Here is a 7,595-nt window from a genome sequence, read left to right on the forward strand (position 1 = left end):
GAGGGACAGAGGGAGGGAGGGACAGAGGGAGGGAGGGAGGGAGGGAGGGAGGGAGGGAGGGAGGGAGGGAGGGAGCAAGCAAGCAAGCCCCATTGACTCCTTGTTCAAATTGTCTACTATGCTCCTAACTTGTAAATAACTTTGATAGCCAGTTCTTTTACTTTGCTTCATTACGACTTGCTGCTATGGAGCATGACAGTAATGAGGTCCAGGACTAGCTGAAATATCGCAAAAGAGCAGCTCTATATGCAGAGCTGCTGCTAATGAAGCAGATGAAAGAAATGGACTGGGAGCAATACAGGAGTGGAGGAAGGTGTAGCCAGAACACCAGGACACCGCAGGTTCTGGAGACAGAATGCGCAGTAAACACAGGCTGTTGCTTTGGGCTTTAAAACCTCCAAGAAGGCCCGAAATTCCTCTCAGTGGGGTAGAAATGTGATCTCAGACCTTTGCAAATGAAGTCTACAGCTAGAATAGGTTCTACACTCCTTCTCCAAGTACTTTGGCTATTGTCCCATACTCTTATTTGAAAGGATTGAAACAGCAGTGGCCATTGTAGCAAGATAAGCCAACAGTAAACAAACACCAACGGTCCCGACATATAACCATATCACTGCAACACTAAAATGCTGTGGTATACTTTAAAGCCAGTGGCAGTGCGAGCAGCAAACCAAGTAGGATGTTTTCCTTCTGACAATCTCTGTCTCCTATTCTCTGTCTTCACAATTCTTGGTTAGTGTGTTTGTCAGTATTCTCCAGAGAGAAGATGGAACCAACTGGATGGATGGATGGATGGATGGATGGATGGATGGATGGATGGATACTTAGGTGATAGCTATATCTGTAATAGATGATAGATAGAAGGACAGAAAGGGAGAAAGAAAGAAAGAAAGAAAGAAAGAAAGAAAGAAAGAAAGAAAGATAGATATAATAGAGGTGATAGAAGATAGATACATAGATATATAGATAGAAGATTGATAGATAGAGAGAGAGAGAGAGAGAGAGAGATGATAGAAGATGGATACAGACAGACAGACAGACAGACAGACAGACACAGATGCATAGATAGTGTGATAGGCTTCCTATACGCCAGAGAAACAAGAAACCTGGAACTATTTCTCAGTGAAAGTTCAAATGCAGCATCTGATGTGGTCATTCATGGCTTTCCAGAAAGGGCAGAAAGACTAGCAAGTGAGTGAGAGTGAGGAAAGACAGAAGCCAAGCTTGCCCTTCCATCAGGAGTCTGCCTCTTCATTCCATCATCTAAATTTCAGCATGACTCTTGGATGGAATATTCAAGACATTGCAGTTTGAGTTTTTCTTGACATCTTATTTGGGATGTCAAGTCAGCATCGTATAGCAGCTGACTCTTTCCTAAGAATCAGATGCTAATAGGACAGAGTAACGGGTTTCACTGTGACCTTTCCATCCATGCACATCAGCTAGTCCTTCTGTAACAAGTCATTCTGAACTCCATGTCTTTAAGACCATGGGTCAGAAAATTGAAGCTCGTGGGCCAGGTGCCTGCTTTGGTAGGTACAGATTTACTCGGACACTAATGTCTAGTCATTACTTGTTACCTATGGCTATCTGACACTAATGTCTAGTCATTACTTGTTATCTATGACTATCTGACACTAATGTCTAGTCATTACTTGTTACCTGTGACTATTTGAGGAGCCACAGAACAGACAGGAGTCTGTAATATTTACTCTCCAGCTCTTACATGGCTGGGGAGGTGGCTCATGGGTAAAGTGTTTTGGGATAGGGTGTGAGGGTGTGAGGAGAGAGAGCCAGAGGGCCAGAGGGCCAAGAGAGTGGATGGAGATCAGCAGCTGGCAGGCATGGGGGCATCTCTAGGACACACTAGAGCCTTGGAGTGGTGGAGGCTTCTAGGAGTCTATGGGGGTGACTTTTGCTGAGATTCATGGAGGTGGGAATAGAGGACCTGAAGAGGCCACCTTTTGTATCCAGAGAGGACCCCCCAGTGGAAAGATAATGACACTAATCCCACCACAAAACTTTCGACCTAAAATATGTCCAGTCTATTAGAAATGCAGGGACAAAGATGGAGCAGGGACTCATTCAGTCTAGGAACAGCCAGCCCAACTTGAAACCCATCCCATGGGCAAACACCAATCCCTGACACCACTAATGATACTCTGTTATGCTTGCAGACCGGAGTCTAGCATGGCTCTCCTCTGAGAGGATCCACCCAGCAGCTGATTCAGACAGATACAGACACCCACAGTCAAACAGTGGATGGAGTTTGGGGACTCTTATGGAAGAATTGGGGAAATGATTGAGGGCTCCAAAAGGATAGGAACTCCACAGGAAGACTAACAGAGTCAACTAACCTGGACCCTTAGAGGCTCTCAGAGACTGATCTACCGATCAAAGAGCACAGACAGGCTGGACCTAGGCCTCCCCACACATATGTATCAAATATGCAGCTTGTCTTCATGTAAGTCCCTCAGGGACAGGAGCAGAGGTTGTCCCTAAAGCTGTTGCCTACCTGTGGAATCCGTCCCCCTGGCTACCTCCACCCTCTCAGAAAAGAAGAGGAAGGGGAGATGAGGGGAGGAACTATATGAGAGGGAGACCAGGGAGGCGGCAGGCAGTGACCAGTTAGAAACTTAGGTTGCAGCCTCTAGAACCTTGAGACATAAGTTTCTAACCTTTAAAAACTACTCAGTCTCACTAGGCAGTGAGGCCACACACCTTTAATGCCAGCACTCGGGTGGCAGAGATAGGTGAATCTGTGAGCTGAGTTTGAGGCCAACCTGGTCTACAGAGCAAGTTCTGGGACAGCTAAGGCTACAACAGAGAAACCTAGTCAAGAAAGTCCAAAAAGCAAATAAACAAAAAAATTACTCAATCTCAAAAATTTGTTATACCAATAGGAATAGACTAAGATGGCCAGTCTACCTAGCAGAATTCAGTAGAAAGCAGAAACTTAGCATCCCTAGGTTCTAAAGGGATTCCACTGGAAAAAAAAAATACTTGTTATTATGATAGTGGTGGTGATGATGGTGGTGATGATGATGATGGTGGTGGTGTTGGTGGTGGTGGTAGTTGTGGTGGTGATGGTGATGATGATGGTGGTGGTGATGATGGTGGTGATGGTGGTTGTGGTGGTAGTTGTGGTGGTGATGGTGGTTGTGGTGGTGGTGGTGATGATGGTGGTGATGGTAGTTGTGGTGGTGGTGGTGATGATGGTGGTGGTGGTGATGGTGGTGGGGTGATGGTGGTGGTGGTGGTGATGATGGTGGTGATGGTGGTTGTGGTGGTAGTTGTGGTGGTGATGGTGGTTGTGGTGGTGGTGGTGATGATGGTGGTGATGGTAGTTGTGGTGGTGGTGGTGTATGCTACAGCACATATGTACAAAAACATTGTGGAAGCATTGATTCTCTTCACTGTGGAGTCCAATGATGAAACGCATATCTCCAGGCTTGCACAGCAAGCGCCTTCACAATGAACATTCTCACTGGGTCCATTTCCATCAATTGTGGCAAAGTAGATCACAAGTTTAGCCTGAAATGAGACTTGCTGTGAAGCCGCTTTGCCTTTAAAGGCTATGGGTGTAGGAAGGCACGAGAGAGTATGTGTACTTTCCCAATCAATCTGCCACAGAGGATATAGAAAGGAGACCAGGCTGAGATCTGAGAGGACCAGGGACAGATTTTTATCTGGCTTCAACTCATTGTATGACCTTCAATTTCAGGGCCAGTCTTTATAGCACTAAATCCTCTTGGATTTTTTTTTTTTTTTAGTTAAAAAAACTAAAGTCACCCTTTATTTCTGTTTGCATTCAACAAATGTTATTTTCCTTGCAATGCTTTTAGTGAGACTTGAAAATACTGTTTTCTAATCTGAAATGTTGGGGCCAGCTTAACAGGAAACATCTGTTTTCAGTCCATTCCCTTGACAGGGATTCTAAATATTTGTAAGATACATGAAAAAAAAATTACAATAGTCACACTCGTGTGCTGAGAAAAGATTTTGCAAATGAGAACAATGGGTGTCTCCCTCAGGAAAAAAAAAAAAAAAGATGCTGTTTTCTCTGAATGACTTTAAAAAAAAAAAAATGGTTCCCGGGTCCTTCACCAGGAAGCACGAGTGAAGGGTAACAGTTACAGAGCTGGGTTAACAACCTTCTAGAGAGTACTATGCAAGAGGTTGTGAGGTGTGGGCTTCCTGTGTCCCTGCCGACCTCCTTCCAGCTGAAACTGGAAAGATGCACCTGGACCAGCCATGAGAGCCCCTCAGCAAGCATCCCCCCTACCCAGCCCTAAGAGGGCGCTCTGGGCGTCTGCCCTCAGCAAGGCTGGTTTCAGAGCAGGGTCTGCACATCTGGGGCTGGGATTTGTGCCTCTCTTCATTCCTTATACTCTGGTTCTCGGTGCTACTGTAGAACACACATGAGGAGTCAATGTTTCCCCGTCATTAAGTAAATTATTAGCTCTCTCATTCCCACATCGCTGCAGCCTGCTCCTCCCTTCCCTCCCTCCCCAGCTACTCTCTAAGCTCCTCCCCTTCCTCCCAAGCTACTCTCTATGCTCTTCCCCTCCCTCCCTCCCCATCTACTCTCTATTGTGAGTTTGTTTTCTCATTTCCCCTTCCTCTTCTTTTTCCTTCTTCTCTCTTATTAAAATTCTTCTCAGACTTCAAAGCAAGATACATTCTGTGTCTAGAAGCCACCCATGGTCAATCCAAAGTCTCTGTGACCTCATTAATACAGAGATTCACTTGGGAGACGGCAGATGGGATTAGCGGAGTGCTAGCTGTCCTGGAATTCACTTTGTAGACCAGACTGACCTCAAACTCACAGAGATCCACCTGCCTCTGCCTCCCAAGTGCTGGAATTAAATAAAGGTATGCACCACTGTGCCCAGCCCAGATGAAATTTAAAAGGCCTGTATGGCTAGTGCTTAGGTCTGGCATGCCATTTATTTATGCAACACTATGGAAATTATCTTTATTATTACTCTTAATCATGTAAGGATATGCTCTGCCACTGGTTAAGATTTTCAGTAACCTGAGATAAGGTGTATGGACACAGGTTCAGGAATAGGAAAGAAAACAGACGGAACTGGCTGTTGCTGGACTTTTACCTCATGTCAGCCTTCAGCTAGGTTTTTTACACATATTGCCTCCACAGAAACCCTGGTCATATTTTTAAACTGAGTTGAGATTCGGAAAGACTAATTAATTGGTTTACCAAGGTCTTCCAGTGAAAGGTGCTGAAAACAGTCTAAGCCCTGGCTATTTAGCTGCACCTCTCCCCACGTTTTCTTTCCCAATTCCCAACATCTTTTGGATAGAAGAACCTCCTAACATTTTGCAGTATGCAATTACTATTCTCAACAGTAAATAACATAGTCTAACCAGGTCCAGTTCAACTTGACCAGTATTCTGCCTTTAACAGAAATATTGAGAAAATGCTAAGGACACAACTCAAAGGGCTTCACGTCTGCAAAGGACATCTTTGCAAAGCAGCACAAGAAACTGAGATGAACCTTTCCTAGAACTAGTTATTTTTACCCTGTGACACTGCTCTGGAAAACAACTACCAGGCGTGTGAAGCTGCGTTTCCTGTAACTTCCTCTAAAATCTCATCTTCAACTCCAACTGCCCCTCAAGACCAAACACACAGAGAAATGGAAAGTTCACTTAGCCTTTCTCAAAGAGCCAGTGTGCTAGGTAAATATAAATCTGATAAGAAAACCTAAAACCTAATGAGTCCCCCAAACTAGGCCTCTGAGATCCAGGCTGAAAACATGCCATGGGTCTGTATCCAATAATAAAATCCTCCTCAAATCTGGGAGCACTCAGCTTGTTCCTGCCGCCTCAACCTTTTAAGTGCCTCTTTCCTCTGCTCTTTATTCCTTTCCCTCGTCTCTTGCAAAATCTTGTTCCAAAATGTCAGTCAACCATCAGCTAATGGGATAAGAAGTTGCCTCACCATTACAAAAAAACCCTCCTGGTCCATGCCCAGGGCCCCCCATCACACTTGTGTCCTGAAATGACCTCCATGACATAAGGATATCTCAGAACATCTTTATAAATGCAGACATTCGTCTGCTTTTTTGTTTTTGGTTTGCTTGGGTTTTTTTTGTTTTTGTTTTTTTTGCTTTTCAAAAGACTAAGAGAAGAAAGCAAGCAAAGAAATGGTTGGTGGGTCGACAGCCAGGACACAGAAATTTGAAAATTGAACAATTAATCGGAGGATAATATAAACAGGTTTCATTATACAGATTTTAGGGATATGATGTGAATAGCCTGTTGTTTTTGATTTGAGCCTGTTCCCCTCCTACTACGTTGTGCATCACCCTCCACTGGCCCCTCTTACCAGGAGCTGCCGTCCCTACTCCCGGACTGTGTGTTCTGGCTTGTTTTCTCTGCCCACCTTTGTTATCTGAGTACAAGTGAGTTTCCTTTCGGACTGGCTGCATGTGACTGTTTGTTCTAGTTCGCTATTGTGCGGCTGACCCACGTTTTGGAAGACTTCTATTATGTTAGGCTTCCTTTTCCCCCTACTCTCTTATACAATTTGACTTTCCAAAGCAAAGTCTTCTAAAATCTGTTTTGTTTATAGAAGTAAAATTCTTTCTCGTTCTTTCTCCCTACTTCACAATCACAAACATGCGATCCAGGAGGAATTCATTAATATGTGAGAGACTTTGAAGCTGCCAGGTGGGTGTGTGGATGAAGATACACACAGACACACTCACACTCATGCACTCACACACACATGCATGCATATGCACACACACACACACACACACACACACACACACACACACACCACAGTTATTTTCTCCTCTAAATCTTGTCACTTCCAACCACTGATTTAGGAATGTTTAAGGGTACTTGCCAACTCAATAATCAAAATCATTTTGGCGCTGGGACCCCAACTCCAGTCTCTGAAGAGCGGTGGAATTTATATTGCTTGCTTCACTGCGTTCAATACTGCACCAACAGCATTTTGAACAAAGAAGATCTGATAAGATGTGAGACATGTCATCATGATTCATTTTTATCATAAAACAATGCTCGCTTTGAATCTGAAATCCTAACAGCAGCACCAGCCTGATGCTCATGGTCTCCCTGACTTGAGCTGATAGGAGACTATGATTCACGCTCCCTTCAGGACAGAGACTGTTTTCTGCTCCATACACATCCCTGTTTCCATCGCACAAATATGTAACTTGGACCCACTGTGGAGCCAAGCACTGTGCTGGGCTTGAGGACCACAGCGGTGAAGAAGATAAACAGAGTTCCTGCCACATGGCACTCACTGAAGGGAGATAGGCTGGCTGCGTAAATTACTTCTTGTTGAGACATTGGAGGCCCACACAAAACAGAATGAAGCTTTGGGACTCTGCAATCTGACTTAGCTCTGTTCTCTTCCAGGCTTAGCCGCTCCAACCTATTTTACCTTGTACAATTTACAGAGCTTTGCTCGGCTTCAGATCCCTAAATGACAGCAGTGCTTACTTCTTAGGAATGGAAAATAAAACCCTTGCACAGCTTTAGCCAAGTGCTTGATTACCACCCATCGGTAACACTACTAAACGGACCACAGTGACCTT

The sequence above is a fragment of the Grammomys surdaster genome, unplaced genomic scaffold (genome assembly GCF_004785775.1).
Source record: "Grammomys surdaster isolate TR1022 unplaced genomic scaffold, NIH_TR_1.0 322, whole genome shotgun sequence".
Classification (NCBI taxonomy): Eukaryota; Metazoa; Chordata; class Mammalia; order Rodentia; family Muridae; genus Grammomys; species Grammomys surdaster.